The following is a 21191-nucleotide window of genomic DNA, read 5'->3' on the forward strand; positions in this document are numbered from 1 at the left end:
CTGGGCATGAGCCACATGTCTTCTAGCATGGCACTGTGTAAACCTTTCTCTGCTCCAAACTCTGATGTTTCAGTATTTAGCCTCACTGTGCATCAGGCACACAGACTTGCATCTGGTAACAGTTAAACCTTCAAATGATATTTTTGTAAGTTTGTAGCGTTTATAATTCTGGAGTTAGTAAATCTTTAAACTGCACAAAAACTTTGGGGACACACTGCAAACACGCACATACACACATACTCATTTTCCTTAACCAATCTAGTACTTTCAAATCCAATAATCCATAATTTTCTACTTAAAAAAATCTTTCATATGTTGTCTCAACCCAATTTCTTAGTTTGCAACGATAAGACAGTCCCCAGTCTCCAGATAAATTTTGAAATATGTGGTCTTAATCCATTAGGGCTGCTATAACAATATACGATAGACTGGGTAGATTAAAAACAACAGACATTTATTATCACAGTTCTGGAGGCTGGGAAGCCCAAGATCAAGTCACCAGCATGGTCACCTCGTAGTGAGAGCTCTCTTCCTGGTTCACAGCTGGAGCCTTCTCTCTGTATCCTCATATGATGGGAGGAGGCTAGAGATATCTCTGGAGTCTCTTTTATAAGGCACTAAGCCCATTCATGAAAGCTCATAAGCACTTTTGCATGACCCTGCCTCCTATCTTTAAGAGTTAGGATTTCAACATGTAAATTTTGAGAGAACATGAACATTCAGACATGTGCACTCATACTATACCCAGAAGCTAGGAATGGGTTAGGGTGAGCCAAGGTCCTGATCCTAAAGGGCTGTAGGGTGAAGAGTAGGACTATGGGGTCAAACCCTTGGGGCTAAGCCAGGTCTTGAGCAGCCTCTTCATATAACCCTAGTGTGTTATGTATGTATTCTCTTTTCTGAGTGTGCCTTGCCTTCCCTGCCCCATTCTCCCAGGCCCCTGAAGCTTCAAGTCCAGCCTGAACCATATAGAAAGGGAACTTTGAGTCTTACACAAAATTCCCTTATGACACCACCTTCTATCCTTTAGCAGTAACAAAAGATTCACTGAAGGATTCGCATGGTAAATTTGTCTTAATGCCCCATGAGGGCTTTAAAATAATGTGTATTCTCTGCTTGTTGGTCATAATTTTATACAGTTTTAGTAGGAACGTGGGCATGTGAGTTTATTTGGCTATATTGCCATGAATGTGCACTTTCACAAACATATCTTCTACATCTACTATTTTTCTTACAATCTTTCCTCCCATATGATATTCTTACCTTAATTCAACCTTTTACCAAAATTTAGATTTAGGTCTGTCACCGGGTGGACATGCTTTGTAACAAAATAGCTTCAACTGAGGAGGTCAGTGGAAGGCCTGGACCAGCTATCTTGGTTCCATGATAGTAAGTAAAGGATCGCAAACTACCATGTTAAACTTAAGCACAAAGCAAAGTTTATTTAAGCATAGGTACACTCTCAGAGAGGGAGAGAGAGAAGGAGAGAGAAAGAGCAGGCTGTTTCTGAGAACAGGCTATTTCAGTGAAGTGAAGCAAGTCCAAAGCAAAGTATATCGAAGCAAAAGTACACTCTCGGGGGTGGGGGTGGGGGTGCTGTTTCTGCGAATTGAAAGCAGCATTCCTATAAAGGCTTAAGAGCGCTTTTAAGGAGCATTTTGCAGGGAGGTGGGGGTGAGTGACAAGGGATCATTATTTGATTGACAGTTCTGAGCTATGTAACAAGTTTTCTGCTGTGCATGCTCTCATCCTTGAATCCCCAAGAAATTCCTACTGGGTGGGGGGAGGGGCAAAACCACATGTAATTTACTGTAATTATGGTATAATGAGTTTGGATTTACTATAGGTTATACGCCTCTCTGGTCTGGGCATGCACAGCCTGGAGAAGTCCCCTCGTGTTACTGTGCCTCTCTTTATCAGGATAAGCTGCCCACCACACGACCATAGTTTCACTCATTCTGGGTGGAGTCAAGGGAGAGTCCCCAGATGGCTGGGTGTGACTTAATTTCTTCTTCTTGTCTTTCTCACCACTGTCACCTCCTTGCTGCTAATGTCTGACTAACTACCTAACAGGTCTTCTTTGTATTCATATTTGCTCTCTAAATTTTCCCTATTACTTTATTTTCAATATGTTTTGTTTGATGGGTTTTTTTTTTGAAATTTAAAAATCTTATGATAACATTTACCTTGATTTATTTAATTGTTGTTTTACTGTTATTGATTTCTGCCATCTTATTTTATGCTTTATTTTCTACATTTTCTTTATTGTTTCTTTTTTTCCCTTCTATGGCATCTTCCATTTTACAGGTCAAAGGTACTTATGTTTGTTTGACATTTGGGAATTTTTAATATTATAATGGTTTTATATCATGAATTATGTTAATTTTCTCCTCAATTTCTTACCTGTGGATGAAAAATGTTCCCTGCCATATCAGTAGACAAAGGATGTTGCAGCCATCAAGTCAGACATCAAAGCAGGAACCCTCAACTGTGCACCTTGAGGGGATTCGGGATGGAGAAAAACAGGGTACTGATTCTAGAGTTAAGGGGCACATCAAAGGAATGATTTCAAGAAGCCCAGATTCTTTCATCTTCTCATACATAGAAACGTGCTAAAGTCCTTAACTTGAGATGTCTAGTTTCCTTTAATTAATAGTAATCTTTTGATGTTCTGACTACCTGGTTTTTGTTGACTCCTCCCTTAGGTCTTCTGAGCTAGTTCCTCAGAGTGATCTGACAGGCTGTGTTCTGGGCTTAAGTCCTCAGAAAATCTGCCAAATAAAACATAATTCTCCTTTTGGGTTGTGCATATTTTTCAGTCAGCAGTCTTGGCAACCAATGAAGGGGCACAGAGCAGACTTTTCTTTGCCTGAACTCTATGAGGATCCAGAGTCTTGGCACCAGTAGAGGCTTCTTGGGCCTGTCCACTTTCTCAGAGAGTCCAGACGAATTTGGGCGAGTCTCTCTTGGTTCTTGGATCTCCTGTTTTGGTTGATGATCCTAAGTTTTATTCAGTGGCGTTAAACCCTTCTCGAGTAGTAGGTTATCCTTGAAAGTTGGTTTCAAGAAGAAGTACCTGGGTCATCCTCAGTGAAAGACACTGGGAAGATTTTTACTCAGTTTAAACACTGAGAGCTTATCCTCTGTAGAAAAACACTGGGAAGACTTTTGCTCAAGTGGATTAGCCTCACTTGACACTGGGAAGATCTTGCTCAGTTTAGACACTGGTTTATCTTCAGTTGAAAGACTGGGAAGACTGCTCAGGTGAAAGACACTGAGTAAAATTTGGACTGGGTAATTAGGTGGAAGACTAACTTGTCTTACTTGAATTCGCTACTTTAATAGAGTTTGTCAAAATAAAAGTGATCTTCACAAATTGAACTCAGAATGGGGAACTTAGCTTTCAATACAAAAGAAAAAGGAACAACAGATTTCCAGCCTCCAACTGATACCCTGGCCAGGTTTATGTACATACAAAATTTACATTTACAAGTGCTTACTTACTTGGGACTTAAAGAAAATCTTGCCCTAAAAATGACTAAGATAAGCCTCTTTTATTGCATATGCAGTTAAGTTAGAAAAAGCTGGCTTGATAAAAACATCTTTTCAGAATTCTGACTTCAAAAAAATAAAAGGCTTTCTAGGGGAAACTTGCATTTCTCTTCCTGTGTCTTTGAAATGTAAGTGTTCTATCTGATATTCTTCAGTGTGTGTGTGTGTGTTGTGTGTGTGTGTGTATGTTTTGAGAACTTGGTCACTACCATCCAGAAGTACTTATATGGTGTACATTTTGTAGCCAGTCAAATACACTGGGATTCTGAGTTTTTTGTCTGACTGTACCAACTCTCAGGGGCTTTTTGCCATCTTAACCTTCATTGTGTCAGCCTGTACTACAAAGATCATTACTTTCTTAAACTACTTTTGGGAGTAAATTTTCTGGATCTTATTTAGACAGCATCCTTTACACTCTTTTGTGGGGAAGCCTCTTGCGTCTTATTGGTTTGAGTCACTATTAAGGTATACCTCATTTATGGCCAGATAATGGATCCTTCAAATTGGAGAAGCTTCTAAATTGGTAAAATTTTAGAGAGCTCTCATTATAAACAGCTGTTTTATTGGCTCATATGGGGGGAAAAATGTTGGAAATTAGACATATAATGGTTAACCTAAAAACTCCTTTAGTTTCAAACAAACCCAAAAAATTGGTTTGAGAAACCTTATTTGTGGTCTCTGCTTCCCCTCAATGGGTCTTACAGATGCTAATAAAAACATTAGAATAATTATTGTTAATTAGGTTAAGTAACAGGGAAAAAAACTGAAGGAACAGTCTAGAAACTTTTTCCCAACAAGGTGGAAATTTTAAAGGGACTTCTCCTAAATGAATAAGAAATCTTTAGATGGTTATTTTAAAGTGTGATAAATAAAACAGACATTAATGAGATAAATCAAAGATTAGATACAACACTACCTAAAATTGGATGGGCCAAAGAGATCTCCTACCTGTGCTCAACATTAAAGGGTCAGACCCAAACAAGTCTGCCCTATTTACTCCAGTTTAAAATATGTATATTTTATTATATATAAATTTTATACATGTAAAATTACACTGAGGTACCTGACCAACAATTACTTGGGGCAAAAGTTAGACCAATTAATCAACTTAAAAGATTGACAAAAGTGCCTGAGTCCCTTGGCTAAACCACTCTCTGGGGACCCCAGAGTCTTTCCTACAAAACAGATAAAATGGTTGGGGGACACAAGAAAGGAAAGATTTTAGAACTCCTGTAAGACCAAGACTTGATTGGATGCTAATGGAAACTAAAGTCAAAGGTACAAAATTGATTGAATTGAGATGAAAGTTTATAAAAATTGGTATGTTTAAATGGGCATTGTATAAGATAATTACCTCTCTTTTGCCTAATTATATTGTGTGGAATAGACATGTTTCACTGGGGAATTCTTCCCCTGCTTGATATTATAAGATGGCGTATGAAGGAAATATTAATTAAACATGCTAAAGGAAACCAGGGAATTACCTGAGCCTATACAATATAAAGAAAAAAACTGAGCGCTAATATTTAAAGGATAATAAAAATAAATAATGGAGACTTTACTCTGGGTCTAACCTGTGCACTCAAAAAGAGGGTCTTTGTTGAATGCCTTATGCAAGTTTTGAAGGTATGATAAATTAAACCATAAAGTTCTAGACTATAGAATTCTGAAATTTCAGTCTAGTTGGAAATCTTCTCACTGATACAGAAAAGCAAATTAAAGAAAATGTAGTTGGGCAAATCAATCTTTTAATATTATTTAGGTGACAGGCCAGTTCTTTGGGGAATTAAAAGCAACTCTCTTTGTCTCGCAAATTGGTACAAATCAGAAACGTAAATACAGACCACAATGACGTGAGACTGAGCCTAATTAGCTAAATTAGGTAGAACCTGAAACCAAGGTTAAAAAAGGGGAAAATGTGGCCTTTTAAAACTCAAACTACTGATTAGTCAGTCAAGAAGACGGAGGAGTAGGAAGATGTGGGGTTCATATCTCCCCACAAATGCATCAAGAATACATCTACAAATGGAACAATTCTCACAGAGCACCTGATAAACACTAGCAGAGGACCTCAGGCACGTGAAAGGACAAGAAAGATGCCCACGTAACCAGGTAGGACGAAAGAAAGAAGGGAGAAGGAAGAGCAGATGAAGTGGGACATGACCTGTGACCCTGGGCGGGGATGGGGGGGGTGGGGAGAGCTGAAGGTGAGAAGAGGTTCCCGCATCTGGGGAAGCAGTGGGGAGAGAAGCTGGGGCAGAAGGAGAAATTTGGTGGCTCAGAGAATAGTGCAGCAACCAGTCTGTGGCAGGCAGGAGAGAGTGAGGCCTACACAAATGGTCTGGCCACAGCTCTGCATGTCCCAGCCACTGGTGACCACTGATGCACACGGGGGCTGAATGTTGGAATGTGGGGTTTGAAGAGCACACCCAGGAAGGGGAATGATGTCGGCTGTGAGGAGACAGCTCAAGGGGATAGGATTGAGGAGCTCCAAAACAAGGAATACTCCTGGAGGAAGCCTAGACCACCATAGAAGAAAAGTGTCATGGTTGAGTGATGCACAAAGGGCGGGGCCACCATTGCAGCCTCTCTCCTCATGCACTGGCCCCTGCCTCCATAGGCACTAGGAAGGGTTCCTGCCAGAGTGGCTCACATGCCCCCAGCCATCATCACCTCAGCACTCTCCCGTGTGGGTGGTCCATTTGCCCAGCTTGCCACCTTGACTACCTCCTGTCTGACAGGCTCGCACATCCCATAGTCACCCAGCACCCTCTCATCTGGGCAGTCTGCCTGCCCTGATTGCCGCCTCTACATCCTCCTGCCTGACAAGCTCATGTGCTCCAGCAGCCTTGGGAGCAGACGTCAGTGGGTGCACATGCAGAGATGGGGCTGAAACCACAGCTGAGTTCCAGGGAACATGCAACTAAGGAAGAAGAGCTGAAATCTCGCCTCATGGCTGTGCAAATCATGGCATTACACTCCCTCTTATGGCTTCCTAAATTCAGCACCTGGGAACATCCCAGCGGACAAGTGTTCCTGAAATTGAGACAGGTCTGGCTTTAGCAGCTGTGGGTTTTATGGGCACGTACATGCTGGGGTTTAGCCAGGCCAGAGTCTGAGCTGCCTCCATATCTCACATAGTGGGTGCAGGTACACAATTACTGCAGTCCTGGGACCTGACCTCAGTGGATCTGGGCCAGTGGCCTGGTGAAAATGATGCCTGAGTCACCAGGGCCAGTTGCTGGCATAACCAGGTGGGACTGAGAGCAGTACCAACAGCAGTGTACTTTGTAAGCCCACACAATGGGTGAAAGGAGACAAAACAGAGCATACCCACAGGTGAACACCTCCAGAGGAGGAATACTCAGTGGCTTCTTTCCAAGTGGGAGTGCTCCAATCCTCCCTACCTCACACCACAGATCAGAAACACAGCTAAGAAACAGATCTGAGGGCCTCTACTCCAACGACTAGGGATCAGAACTCAACCCTGACAAGGCAGTGACAACCACAGAGGAAAGGGAATGCCCCACTCAATATCCAGTGCAGGCTCTGGTCACCACAACACCAGTCAAACCCCCTATCAAGATGATAACAGCCAGTATACACTAAGGAAAGAGGTAGCAGATATCTATACTAAAAATAGCCTTTGCACACACAAAAGAAAAAAGAAAAGAAAAGAAAAGAAAAAAAAAATAAAACCATGCAGGCTACACAGGAATATTCCCACATAAAAATAGCCCTCCAAGACAGTCTGTGGGTCAGGCATGGGGAGGAAGAACCCACAGAGCATTTAGCCTTGAAGGCCAGTGGGGCTTGAGTGCAGGATCTCCACAGGGCTGGAGGAAATAGAAACTCTTCAAGGGTGCACATGCACTGGGACCCAGCACAAAGCAGTACCTCCATAGGAACCTGGTCAAGACCTACGTAGGAGTCTTGGAGGGTCTTCTGGGGAGGAAGGGGTTGGATGTAGCTCACTGTGGGGGCAAGGGGAGTGACAGTGGAGGCCCCAGGGAATATTAATTGGTGTGAGCTCTCCTGGAGGATCCCATTTCAACACCAAGGCCTGACCCTATCCAACATCCTGTGGGCTCCAGTGTTGGAATGCCTCAGGCCTAACAACAAGCAAGACAGGAACACAGACACACCTATCAGCAGACAGCCTGCCTAATGTCATACTAAGCTCACAGACATCCCAAATCATACACTTTGACACAGCCCTGCCCACCAGAGAGACAATACCCAGCTCCATCCACCAGAGGGCAGGCACCTGTCTCTCCCAACAGGAAGCCTACATCAGGCCCTGGACCAATCTCACCCACTAGAGGACAGACACCAGAAGCAAGAGGAATTATGATCTGGCAGCCTGTGGAAAATAGACCACACACACAGTAAGGTAGACAAAATGAGATGACAGAGAAATATGTTGCAGACAAAGGATCAAGATAAAAAAGCCTACAAGAACAACTAAATGAAGAAGAGAGAGACAATCTACCTGAAAAGGAATTCAGAGTAATGATAGTAAAAATGATGCAAAATCTCAGAAAAAGAATGGAGGCTCAGATCAAGAAGATACAAGAAATGTTTAACAAAGACCTAGAAAAACTAAAGAACAAACAGAGATGAATAATACAATAACTGAAATGAAAAACACACTAGAAGGAGTCAATAGCCAAATAACTGAGGCAGAAGAATGGATAAGTGAGCTGGAAGATAGAATGATGGAAATCAGTGCCATGGAACAGAATAAAGAAAAAAGAATGAAAAGAAATGAGGACAGTCTCAGATACTTCTGGGACAATGTTAAACACACCAACATTCAAATTATACAGGTCCCAGAAGAAGAAGAGAAAGAGAAAAATATTTGAAGAGATTATAGTTGAAAATTTCCCTAACATGGGAAAGGAAATTTCACCCAAGTCCAGAAAGTGCAGAAAGAATCCCATACAGGATAAAGCCAAGGAGGAACATGTGGAGACACATACTAATCAAACTGACAAAATTTAAATACAAAGAAAAAATATTAAAAGCAACAAGGGAAAAGCAAAAAATAATATACAAGGGAATCCCCATAAGTTTATCAGCTGATTGTTCAGAATAAAGTCTGCAGGCCAGAAGGGAGTGGCATGATATATTTAAAGCGATGAAAGGCAAAAACCTACAACCAAGAATACTCTACCCAGCAAGACTGTCACTCAGATTCGATAGAGAAATCAAAAGCTTTGCAGAAAAATAGAAGCTAATAGAATTCAGCATCACCAGACCAGTTTTTGCAACAAATGCTAAAGGAACTTCCCTAGGCAGGGGGAAAAAAAAAAAAGAGGCCACAAGGAGAAGCAAGAAAATCACAAATGGGAAAGCTCACTGGTAAAGGCAAACATACAGTAAAAGCAGGATATCATCCATACACAAATATGATCTCAAAACCAGTAAACATAAGAAGAGGAGAGTACAAATGAAAGAAATGGAAATTGTATTTGAAATTAAGAGGCCAGGAGCATTTGTGTGTATATATATATATGTGTGTGTGTGTGTGTGTGTGTGTGTGTGTGTATGTGTGTGTGTATATATATATATATATATATATATATACACACACATATATATATATAGACTGCTATAACAAAACCTCATGGGAAATGCCAATAAAATAAAAGGACAATATCATGAATGAACATAGAAGCAAAAATCCTCAACAAAATACTTGCAAAGTCCAACAGCACATTGAAAGAATCAGACACCATGATCAAGTGGGATTTATCCTAGGGATGCAAGGATCCTTCAACATATGCAAATCTATCAATGTGATGCATGAGCAAATTGAAGAATAAAAACCATACAATCTAATCATTAGAGAAATGCAAACCAAAACCACAATGACGTATCACCTCAAACTGGTCAGAATGGCCATCATCAAAAAAATATCTACAGATAATAAAAGCTGGAGAGGGTGTGGAGAAAAGGGTACCCACCTGCACTGTTGGTGGGAATGTAAATTGATACAGCCATTATGGAAAACAGTATGGAGTTCATTGCAGAGCTATTTACAATAGCCAGGACATGGAAGCAACCTAAACTGTCCATTGACAGATGATTGGATAAAGAAGATGTGGTACATATATACAATGGAATAGTACTCAGCCATATCAAGAAAAAAACCTGAGTTATTTGTAGTGAGGTGGATGGACTTAGAGTCTGTCATACAGAGTGAAGTAAGTAAGAAAGGGAAAAACAGATACTAGATGCTAACACACATATATGAAATTAAAAACAAAATGGTACTGATGAACTTAGTGGCAGGGCAGGAATAAAGACACAGTTGTGGAGAATGGACTTGAATACACGGGGGTTGGGTGAGGAAGGGGAGGCTGGGATGAAGTGAGAGAGTAGCACTGACATATATATACTACCAAATGTAAAATGGATGGCTAGTGGGAAGCTGCTGCATAGCACAGGGATATCAGCTCAATGCTTTGTAATGACGTAGAAGGGTGGGATAGGGACAGTGGGAGAGAGGCACAAGAGGGAGGGGATATGGGATATATGTAAACATAGCTGACTCATTTTGTTGTACAGAAGAAACTAACACAATATTGTAGAGCAATTATACTCCAATAAAGATATTAAAAAAACAAACAACCCCCCCCATATGATCATCTGAATAGATGCAGAAAAAGATTTTGGCAAAATTCAACACCAGCTTATGATAAAAACTCTCCAGAAAGTGGGCATAGGGGGAACCTAGCTCAACATAATAAAGGCCATATGACAAACATACAGTAAACATCATTCTCAATGGTGAAAACCTGAAAGCGTTTCCTTTAAGATCAGGAAGCAGACAAGGATGGCCACCTTCACCACTTTTATTCAATATAGTTTTGAAGTCCCAGCCATGGCAATCAGAGAAGAAAAAGAAATAGAAGGAATCCAAATTGGAAACAAAAAAGTAAAACTGTCACTGTCTACACATGACATGATCCTATATATAGAAAATCCTAGATATGACACCAGAAAACTACTAGAGTTAATCAGTGAATTTGGTAAATTTGCAGGATACAAAATTAATGCACAGAAATTCCTTACATTCCTATACACTAACAATGAAAGATCAGAAAGAGAAATTAAGGAAACAATCCCATTTACCATCACATCAAAAAGAATAAAATACCTAGTGATACACCTACCTAAGGAGGCAAATGACCTGTACTCAGAAAACTATAAGATACTGATGAAAGAAATCAAAGATGACACAAACAGATGGAGAGGTATACCATGTTCTTTGATTGGAAGAATCAATATTGTGAAAATGCAAATCTACCCAAAGCAATCTACATATTCAATGCAATCCCTATCAAATTATCAATGGCATTTTTCACAGAACTAGAACAGAAAATTTTACAGTTTGTATGGAAACACAAAAGTCCCTGAATAGCCAAAGCAATCTTGAGAAAAAAACAGAACTGGAGGAATCAGCCTCCCTGTCTTCAGACTACAAAGCTACAGTAATGAAGACAGTATGGTACTGTCACAGAAACAGAAATATAGATCAATGGAACAGGATAGAAAGGCCAGAGATAAACCCGTGAACCTTTGGTCACCTAATGTATGACAAAGAAGCCAAAACTATTCAATGGAGAAAAAGGTAGTCTCTTCAATAAGTGGAAAACTGGACAGCTACATGTATAAGAATGAAATTGGAAAATTCCCTAACACCATATATAAAAACAAGCTCAAAGTGGACTAAAGACCTAAATATAAGGTCAGATACTATAAAACTCTTAGAGGAAAACATCAGAAAAACATTCTCTGAGATAAATAGCAGCAAGATCCTTTTTGACTCACCTCCTATAGTAAAGAAAATAAAAGCAAACATAAACAAATAGGACCTGATTAAACTAAAAAGCTTTTGCACAGGAAAGAAAACTGTAAACAAAATAAAAGACAACCCTCAGAATGGGAGAAAATATTTGCAAATGAAGCAACCAACAAGGGATTAATCTCTGAAATATACAAACAGTATATGCAGCTCAATATCGAAAAAAACAAACAACCCAATCAATAAATGGACAGAAGATCTAAATAGGCACTTCTCCAAAGAAGACATAGAGATGGCCAAGAAACACATGAAAAGATATTCAACATCACTAATTATTAGAGAAATGCAAATCAAAACTACAGTGAAGTATAACCTCACATTGGTCAGAATGGCCCTCATAAAAAGTCTACAAAGAATAAATGCTGGAGAGATTTTGGAGGAAAGGGAACCCTCCTACACTGTTGGTGGGAATGTACATTGGTGCAGTCACTATGGAAAACAGTACTGAGGTTCCTTAAAAACTAAAAATAGAGCTACCATATGATCCAGCACTCCCACTCCTGGGCATATATCTGGAGAAAACCATAATTTGGAAAGATACCTGCATCCCTATGTTCATTGCAGCACTATTCACGATAGCCAGAACATGGAAGCAACTTAATGTCCATCAACAGAGGAATGGATAAAAAAGATGTGGTGCACATATAGAATGGAATAGTGCTCAGTCATAAAAAAGAAAGAAAGAATGACATTTGCAACAACATGGATGGACCTAGAGATTGTCATACTTAGTGAAGTCATTCAGAGAAAGACATATATCATATAATATCACTTATATGTGGCATCTAAAAAAATGGTACAAATAAACTTATTTACAAAACAGAAATAAAGCCACAGATGTAGAAAAAAAACTTATGGTTCTCAGGGGAGAAAAGACAGGGAAGGATAAATTGGGAAATTGGGATTGACATCTACACACTACTATATATAACATGGATAACTAATAAGGACCTTCTGTATAGCACAGGGAACTCTACTCAATACTCTCTAATGATCTATATGGAAAAGAATCTATAGAAAAGTGGGTATATGTATAACTGATTCTCTTTTCTGTACACCTGAAACTGATTCAATGTTGTAAATCAACTGTACTCCAATAAAATTAAATTTAAAAAATAAATAAAATGAAATGAAATATTGCATTAAAATATTAAAAGGTAAAATAAAATAAAACTCAAGCCACTGGAAAGTCCCCCTCAGTCAAAAATCTAAGTCATAACCTCCTTAAGTTTTTCAAGAACACATTAAGTCTTTTCCACAAATAGTAAAGCCTGTGCTTCCCTGGTGGCACAGTGGTTGATAGTCCACCTGCTGATGCAGGGGACACAGGTTCATGCCCCAGTCCAGGAAGATCCCACATGCTGTGAAGCAGCTGGGCCCATAAGCCATGGCTGCTGAGCCTGCGCATCTGGAGCCTGTGCTCTGCAATGGGAGAGGCCACAACAGTGAGAGGCCTGCGTACCACACAAAAAATAAATAAATAAATAATAAAAATAGTAAAGCCTTAGTCTTCTAGGCAAATAAATTTATCTTATTCCCACTCTTATAACTTGTAAGTTTATATTTTAGTATCTGATTCATAACTAAGTTTTTAAAGTGAAGCTCTGAAATCTCTAGTTTTGTCTCTTTATTTGTCTGTGTGTACATTATATGCGATGTCTTACCTCTGGAAAATATTACCAAAATTAAATTTATAAAAGAGCTCTATTTAATTGACTTAAAAGTAAGAGCTTACAAACTAAATATTTCTAAATATGAAAGAAATCACCCTGAATAAATTTCAGGTTCACATGATCTAGGAAATATTCAATATTAAATTAACATCTGGTATTAAAGCTAGCTTAAGCTTACTGGTTTTATCAATATAGACATGTCTTACTTTTATTGTACCTACACTTACTGAAGGTCAATGTGCTCATGTTATTTCTGTTACAGAGCTTGTCAGCAATAAAATTAATTTGGTATGATGATATTTTATAAGTTATAAAAGAAAGGTAAATGAAATAATAACTTCTGAGTTAACTCTTTAGGAATAATTAAGTTTGGGGTTACATCTATCTAAAATAGTTTCCCCAGATTTTTGGTAATGAGTTTGCTAAGTTAAATGATGGGACTTCTTTGAATATCCAGGTCATTTCAAATAAGGTAAAATACTACAACATTAATTACTAAATAGGTCTAAATTTACCTACTTTTGTCTCCATATGAGAGGGAACCTAAAGATATTTGGGTTTGTTAGATGCATGTCTTGTACCACATAGAAGAAAGAAATTATAAAATATATGTTTCTAGAGGTTATGGAATAATCCTAAATTTGCCAACCAGGTAAAGCTGGTATGATAAACAGTTAACCATACTTGCTGCTTGTTGATTTTCACTAGAGATTAAGGTATTAAGGGTTAAAATTTTAATATGTAAGTAGAGCTACTAGAGATATTAACAGAAACAGTTCAGTATACAAGGAAGCAGGATGTGTGTTTTCAGCAAAAAAAAAAAAAAAAAAAGGCATGAGGAATGAAAATATGTTAAGAGGAAAGAATGATTTTGTCCTAGAGCTAGTTGTTTTTGGATGGAAAAATAAGGGACAAACTAATATGGATACAGAAAGTTTTGAAAGGGAGCCCTGAAAAAGGAGTTTTGTACATGGTCAAGTTGGGATTAGATTAAATTTAATTAGGTAAATGGATTTTGTCATTAAAAGTAGGATGGTACTAGACTGGATTTGGTTTCTCTCTCTGTGAAGAACACAAAGTTTTCTTGGAATACTGCTTTTGGTAACAGACTGTGTGAGTTTCCTTGCCTTTAAGTGATCTGTATTTGTTTTTGAAATCTTTTGTCACTTTGGTTAAGTGAATAAGTATTGTTTCACAGTGACCTAGGATCCTATTTGACCAAGTGTTCTGAAACCTTTTTGATATTTTTGACAAACTTCCCAAATATCAAATTTTAACTAAAGTTCTTTTGATCTCCAGCTAACTTTGGGATGCTTCAAAGGAACCCTGAGACATCTCAGAGAGGAATATTAAACACCTTAGGCTTTTTAGTATGTTAAATTACTTGAGAAGCATTGTCAAATGATTGGAGGTGAACCTTGGGTTACATTTTATGGACAAATGTCATTAATATAGATATTCAAAAATTTATATGGAAGTCCTAAAAATCTGATATTCCCTGGTGTAATGTTATTAGACACAATTCTAGATATTACCTTAAAATGTTATATGTCACAGAAATATCCAAGTATATTGTCAATTGCATTGTAATCAGATCTTTAATCATGCCATTTTAAGTCTTGTCATTTATAGACAATTATTGTTTTACTCTGATGTTTTTATAAAATAAAGATCTTCAAGAAGATTTATAAAAAGGACTTTTTGACAAATTTGTTTCTGATAATTTTTAGATCATACCACTGAACCAGGTAAGAAATTATAAAAATCTAATGGAAAACCTGACAACTTCATCCAGACCATCAGGAATTAAGTACATGGACCTGAACTAACTGATAAATATGATTTATAATTTTATGACTTTTTCTGAAATATGCTAGTTTTAAATCTTTGTTTTTCAGAAAACATTTTCTCTTACACTATGACTTACAAGTTGATAAAATACACCTTTGTAAATGAAAATTAAACATTTATCTTTTTCTCTCTAACTGATTCTTCCAGAATTTGACTTCTCCAGCTGGCTCCTCTGTGGATTTGATGGTTTATTGCAACCAGATTACAACTAGTTATACTAATCATTGTTTTAGATTGTTCTCTGTTTCCAAATTGTTTATGCTTTGTGTCTCTCTTTGTTGTACTATGAACTTATTAATGTTACTAGCTATATTACTTATTCTGTCTAGTTTATAAGATCATCTCTTGCATTACCCAATGTGTAACTTGCATTACCCAATATGTAATTTTGTTTGTCTTCAACAAAATTAATGATGGATAAAAGTCTTGAGACATTTGATCATATATACATAGAAGAATTGTAATAGTGCAACTCTACACATGCGAAGAAGCAACATGGGAAGACACTTCCTGGACCATAATAGACAATAAGACAGGCAATCCAGAGAATTTTAGATTATCAACAAGACTTAATCAAAAAAAAATTTAACACATTGAGTAGCCTATCAACAGAATCTTCACCTGATCTAGGAATGAGACTTCTTAGCACCATGGGACAAAATTGGTCATAAAATGACACCCAAACATTAGTTGAATTTAAGACCAAGGAGAAGCACTGTGAATGAAAAATGTTGCCTGCCATATCAGTAAACAAATGATGATGCAGCCATCAAGCCAGCAGCCACTGTAGCCACCCCAAACTGTACACCCTGAGGGGATTCATGATGGAGAAAAACAGGATACTGACCCTACAAAAGAGAATGTAAATTACATAAAGTGACCATATAAACATCAAACTATATTTGCTAAAAGTTGAAAGCCATGATAGAGAATGTTGCAAAGGAGGTAAGTTGAGCATTAATCTCCACATCCTACTGAGAAAAGCAATGTTGCACAAAATGGACAGACAATATATTATTTATGCATAATATTAAGCACAGAATGCATATTATTTACTGAAAGTAAAAGAAAAAGCTTTTAAAAAACTTTTCAGAAGAACGAATAGAAATGTACTTTTAGGAGAAGAAACTGAGATAAATGAACCATATTCTCTACCATTCATACGAAGTCAAACTGACTTAAAATTGATCAAACAAATTAGGTGATTATAAAGCATTATTTAGAGTTCAAAGGAGTAGTATATAATAAAAAAAGAAAGTGGTAAAAATTGCTTCCCCCTAAAGAGCAGGACCAGGGCCTGTGGAAGGAAAAAAACACGTTTTTTGTTTCATTTTTTGCTTATAAAAGTATTTGAATGATTTTTCATGTGCATGTATTGCTTCCATTTTTAAAATGTCCTGCTTGTAGATCTCCTTGAAATAGTCTAAAATGACATATATGTGTAAAATTAGGTTTTGTTTAGCAAAAGTGTGTGAAAAGTAATCGACTTATCTAATGTCTTATGAGGCTGAAGTTAAACAATATTAAACTATACTTTTTTGGAAGAATGTAAATATACTCATAAAACAGCAACAACATGACACTTGGCTATATGTTCTGCTTATCTAAGAAGTAAAACCCTCATAATAAAAAATAATGGGTTTCACATTTTCTAAGGAAAGATTTTGGTAAAACTGCTAGATCTTCACTTGTATATAATAAAGCTCCTTATAATCAATACTAGAATAAAGTCAATCAAGATATACTTTTATATTTTCAAATTTATATTGTAATAAATATCTTTATCAAAACGTGTCAGCACAGAACACTGTAAAGAAACTGTTTATTTAGCAATACCTTCTCACTTCTTTCTGTGATTGGCATCACAAGTCATGGTTGGAGCATTTAACCAAAGAACTATACTTGCAATTTTTGAATGTACATCAGGGGAGAAATTTTATTCATACTTTGACTATATATGTGTATGTATATATATTTACTTTATTTTTTCTTCCAGTTTTATTAAGAAATAATGACATACAACACTGTATAAGTTTAAAGTGTACAGTGTCATGATTTGACTTACATACATTATGAAATAATTACCATAATAATTTTAGTGAACATCTATCATCTCATATAGATACAAAATTAAAGAAATAGAAAAAAAATTTTTCCTGTGATGATAAATTTTAAGATTTACTCTCTTAACTTTCATATATAACACACAGCAGTGTTAATTATATTTATCATGTTGTACATTGCATTCCTAGTACTTATTTTTCTTATAACTTGAACTTTGTACATTTTGACTATCTTCATCCATTTTCCTCTCCCCCAACCTCCCAGCTCTGATAACCACAAACCTGATCTCATTCCCAATGAGTTTGCTTGTTGTTTTGAAATATAATTGACCTACAACTCTATGTTTGTTCCTTGTGCACAACATAGTGATTCACTATTCCTATACATTTCAGAATGATCACCATGATAAGTCTAGTTACTCTTGAGAAGGAAGAAATTTTCCTCTACCCTTTTAGGTTCTTCTGGTTTGTCTAAAAATTAAACTGGCATGAGACAGATAAACAGGAGAAATTAAATGATAATTTAATAACATATATACATGGGAAAGATGCAGGAAAACTGAGTAACTCACCAAAAAAGCTGAAACACATACTGTAAATATTATCTTCAGATAAAATAAAAAAGAGAATGTTGGGGGTAGTGGTTTAAGACCTCAAAGTGGGGGGGAAGCAATTGACATGAAGATGAAAAGAAAATGCTTTATAAACAATGTTTGCTGGGCCATGCAGAGACAATGGGACACAGAGAGGAATTTTAACAGAGTCTGCTATGTTCCTCCCTACTTACAAACCTAGCTCGCAGTATAGTTATCTGTGGTGATAGCACTTCCTGGAACAGGCCTTCCATCTACATTCTTTAGGCAGTGAAGAGGAGGTTCAAAATTTCCTCCTAAATCTTTTGGGTCCTGAGTTTTCTCGGTTCATTATAATGCACATGACAAAGAGACATTTTGGAGTGGCAAATTTTGCTCCTCTACATTACCATCTGCCACCATACAAAGATATTATATAATTATTGACTTATTCCCCACACAGTACTTTTCATGTCTGTGACTCATTTATTTTGTGATAGGAAGTTTGTACCTCTTAATCTCCCTCAACTATTTCTCTCATTCCCCCACAACTCTGTCCTCTGGCAACCATCTGTTTGTTCTCTGTATCTGTTTTGTTATGTTTGTTCATTATTTTTTTTCAGATTCCACATATAAGAGGAGTCATATGGTATTTGTCTTCTCTGACTTATTTCACTTAGCATAATACCCTCAAGGTCCATCCATGTTGTTGCAAAAGGCAAGACAATTCTTTTTTATGGTTGAGTAATATTCCATTTTCTGTGTGTGTGTGTGTGTGTGTGTGTGTGTGTGTGTACACAATATATATACCACATCTTCTATATCCATTCATCTATCGATAGGCACTTAGGCTGCTTCCATATCTTGGCTATTGTAAATAATGGTGCAATGAACATAGGTGTGTACATATCTTCAAATTAGTGTTTTTTCATTTTCTCCATATAAATACCCAGGATTGGAAATGCTGGATCATATGGTAGTTTTATTTTTAATTTTTGGATGAATCTTCATACTGTTTTTCCAATAATGGCTGCACCAATTTATATTCCCACCAACAGTGGATGAATGTTCCCTTTTCTCTACATCCTCACCAACACTTGTTATTTTGTTTTCCTTTGATAAAAGCCATTCTGACACATGTGAGGTGATATCTCATTATGGTTTTGATTTGCATTTCCATGATGATTTGTGATGCTGAGCATCTTTTCATATGCCTGTTGGTAATCTATATGTCTTCTTTGAAAAAATGTCTATTTAGGTCCTCTGCCCATTTTTCAATGGGGTTGTTTGGTTTTTTTGATGTTTAGTTGTATGAATTCTTTATGTATTTTTGATATTAACCCCTTAACAGATATATTGTTTGCAAGTATTTTCTCCATTCGGTAGGCATACTTCTTTTGTTAATCATTTCCTTTGCTGTGCAGGAAGGTTTTTAGTTTGATGTGGTCTCATTTGTTTATTTTTGTTTTGGTGTCCCTTGCCTGAGGAGACATATCCAAAAAAATATTGCTAAGACTGGCGTCAAAGAGCATACTGACTGTTTTCTTCTAGAAGTTTTATGGTTTTGGGTCTTACATTTAAGTCTTTATTCCATTTTTAGTTCATTTTTGTATGTAGTGTGAGAAACCAGTTTGATTCTTGGCATTAGCCATACAGATTTCCCAACACCATTTATTGAAAAAACTGTATTTTCCCCATTGTATATTCTTGCCTCCTTTGTCATAGACTTATTTAGCATATAAGTGTCCATTCATTTCTTGGCTCTCTATTCTGTTCCATTAATCTATGTGTCTGTTTTTGTGCCAGTATCATACTGTTTTGATGACAGTAGCTTTTTAATAAAGTTTGAAATCAGGAGGCATGATGCTCCCAGGTTTATTCTTTTTTCCTCAAGATCATTTTGGGTATTCAGTCTTTTGTGTTTCCATACAAATTGTATATTTGTTCCAGTCGTGTGAAAATGCCATTTATATTTTGATAGGGATTGAATTGAATTTGTAGATTGCCTTGGGTAGCATGGTCATTTAAACAATATTAGTCCTTCCAATCCATGAACGTGGTATAGCCATCTGTTACTGTCATCTTCAGTTTCTTTCATCAAAGTCTTACAATTTTCTGAATGAAAGTCATTAACCTCCCTGGTTAAATTTATTCCTAGGTATTTTATTCTTTTAGATATTATTGTAAATGAGATTGTTATCTTAATTTCTCTTTCTGATAGTTCATTGCTAGTGTATAATGCACAACAGATTTCTTTATATTAATTTTATATCCTGCAACTTTACTAATTTCAGTGATGAACTCTAGTAGTTTTTTGGTGGTGTCTTTATAATTTTCTACATAAGAATCAGCTCATCTGAAAACAGTGAAAATTTTGTCTTTTTCAATTTGGATTTCTTTTATTTCTTTTTCTTTTATTGTTTGATTGTTGTGACTGCAATTTCCAATACTACATTGAATAAAAATGGCAAGAGTGGGTATCCTTGTCTTGTTCCTGATCTTAGAGGGAATGCTTTCAGTTTTCCACGATTGAGTATGGTTGTGTGTAAACTTGTCATGTATGGCCTTTATTATGTTGAGGTATGTTCCTTCTATACCCGTTTTCTGGAGAGTTTTTACCATAAATGGATGTTGAACTTTGTCAAAAGCTTTTTCTGCATCTATTGAGATGATCATGTGATTTTTATTCTTCTGTTTGTTAATGTGGTATATCACATAGATTGATTTGTGGATATTGAACAATCTTTACATCCCTGGAATAAATCCCACTTGATCATGGGGATTGTATTGTTAAATTTAGTTTGGTAATATTTTGTTGAGTAGTTTTGCATCTACATTCATCAGTGATATTGGCTTCTAATTTTTTTTTGTGTGTGTGGTATCTTTGTTTTTTGTATCAGGGTGATGCTGACCTCATGGAATTAGCTTGCAAGTATTGCTTTCCCAGCAATTTTTTGGAATAGTTTGAGAAGGATAGACATTAATTCTTCTCTAAATGTTTCACAGAATTCACCTGTGAAACCATCTGGTCCTAGAATTTTGTTTGTTGGGAGATTTAAAATTATGGATTCAATTTCACTACTGGTAATTGGTCTATTCATATTTTGTATTTCGTTCCAATTCAGTTTTGGGAGATTGTACCTTTCTAGGAATTTGTTCATTTCTTCTAGGTTGTCCATTTTTATTGGCGTATAACTTTTTTTTTTTTTTTTTTTTTTTTGTGGTACACGGGCCTCTCACTGTTGTGGCCTCTCCCATTGCAGAGCACAGGCTCCAGATGCACAGGCTCAGTGGCCATGGCTCACGGGCCCAGCTGCTCTGCAGCATGTGGGATCTTCCTGGACCGGGGCACGAACCCATGTCCCCTGCATCGGCAGGCGGACTCTCAACCACTGCACCACCAGGGAAGCCTGGCATATAACTTTTTATGGTAATGATTTATGACCCATTGTATTTCTTTGGTGTCAGTTGTAACTTCTTTTTCATTTCTGAATTTATTAATTTGGGCCCTTTTTTTTTAATGGATGAGTAGTCTGGTGAAAGGTCTACGATTTTTTTTCTCTATCTTTTAAAAGAAGCAGCTCTTAGTTTAATTGATTTTTTAAAT

The sequence above is a fragment of the Phocoena sinus genome, chromosome 6, assembly GCF_008692025.1.
Source record: "Phocoena sinus isolate mPhoSin1 chromosome 6, mPhoSin1.pri, whole genome shotgun sequence".
NCBI lineage: Eukaryota > Metazoa > Chordata > Mammalia > Artiodactyla > Phocoenidae > Phocoena > Phocoena sinus.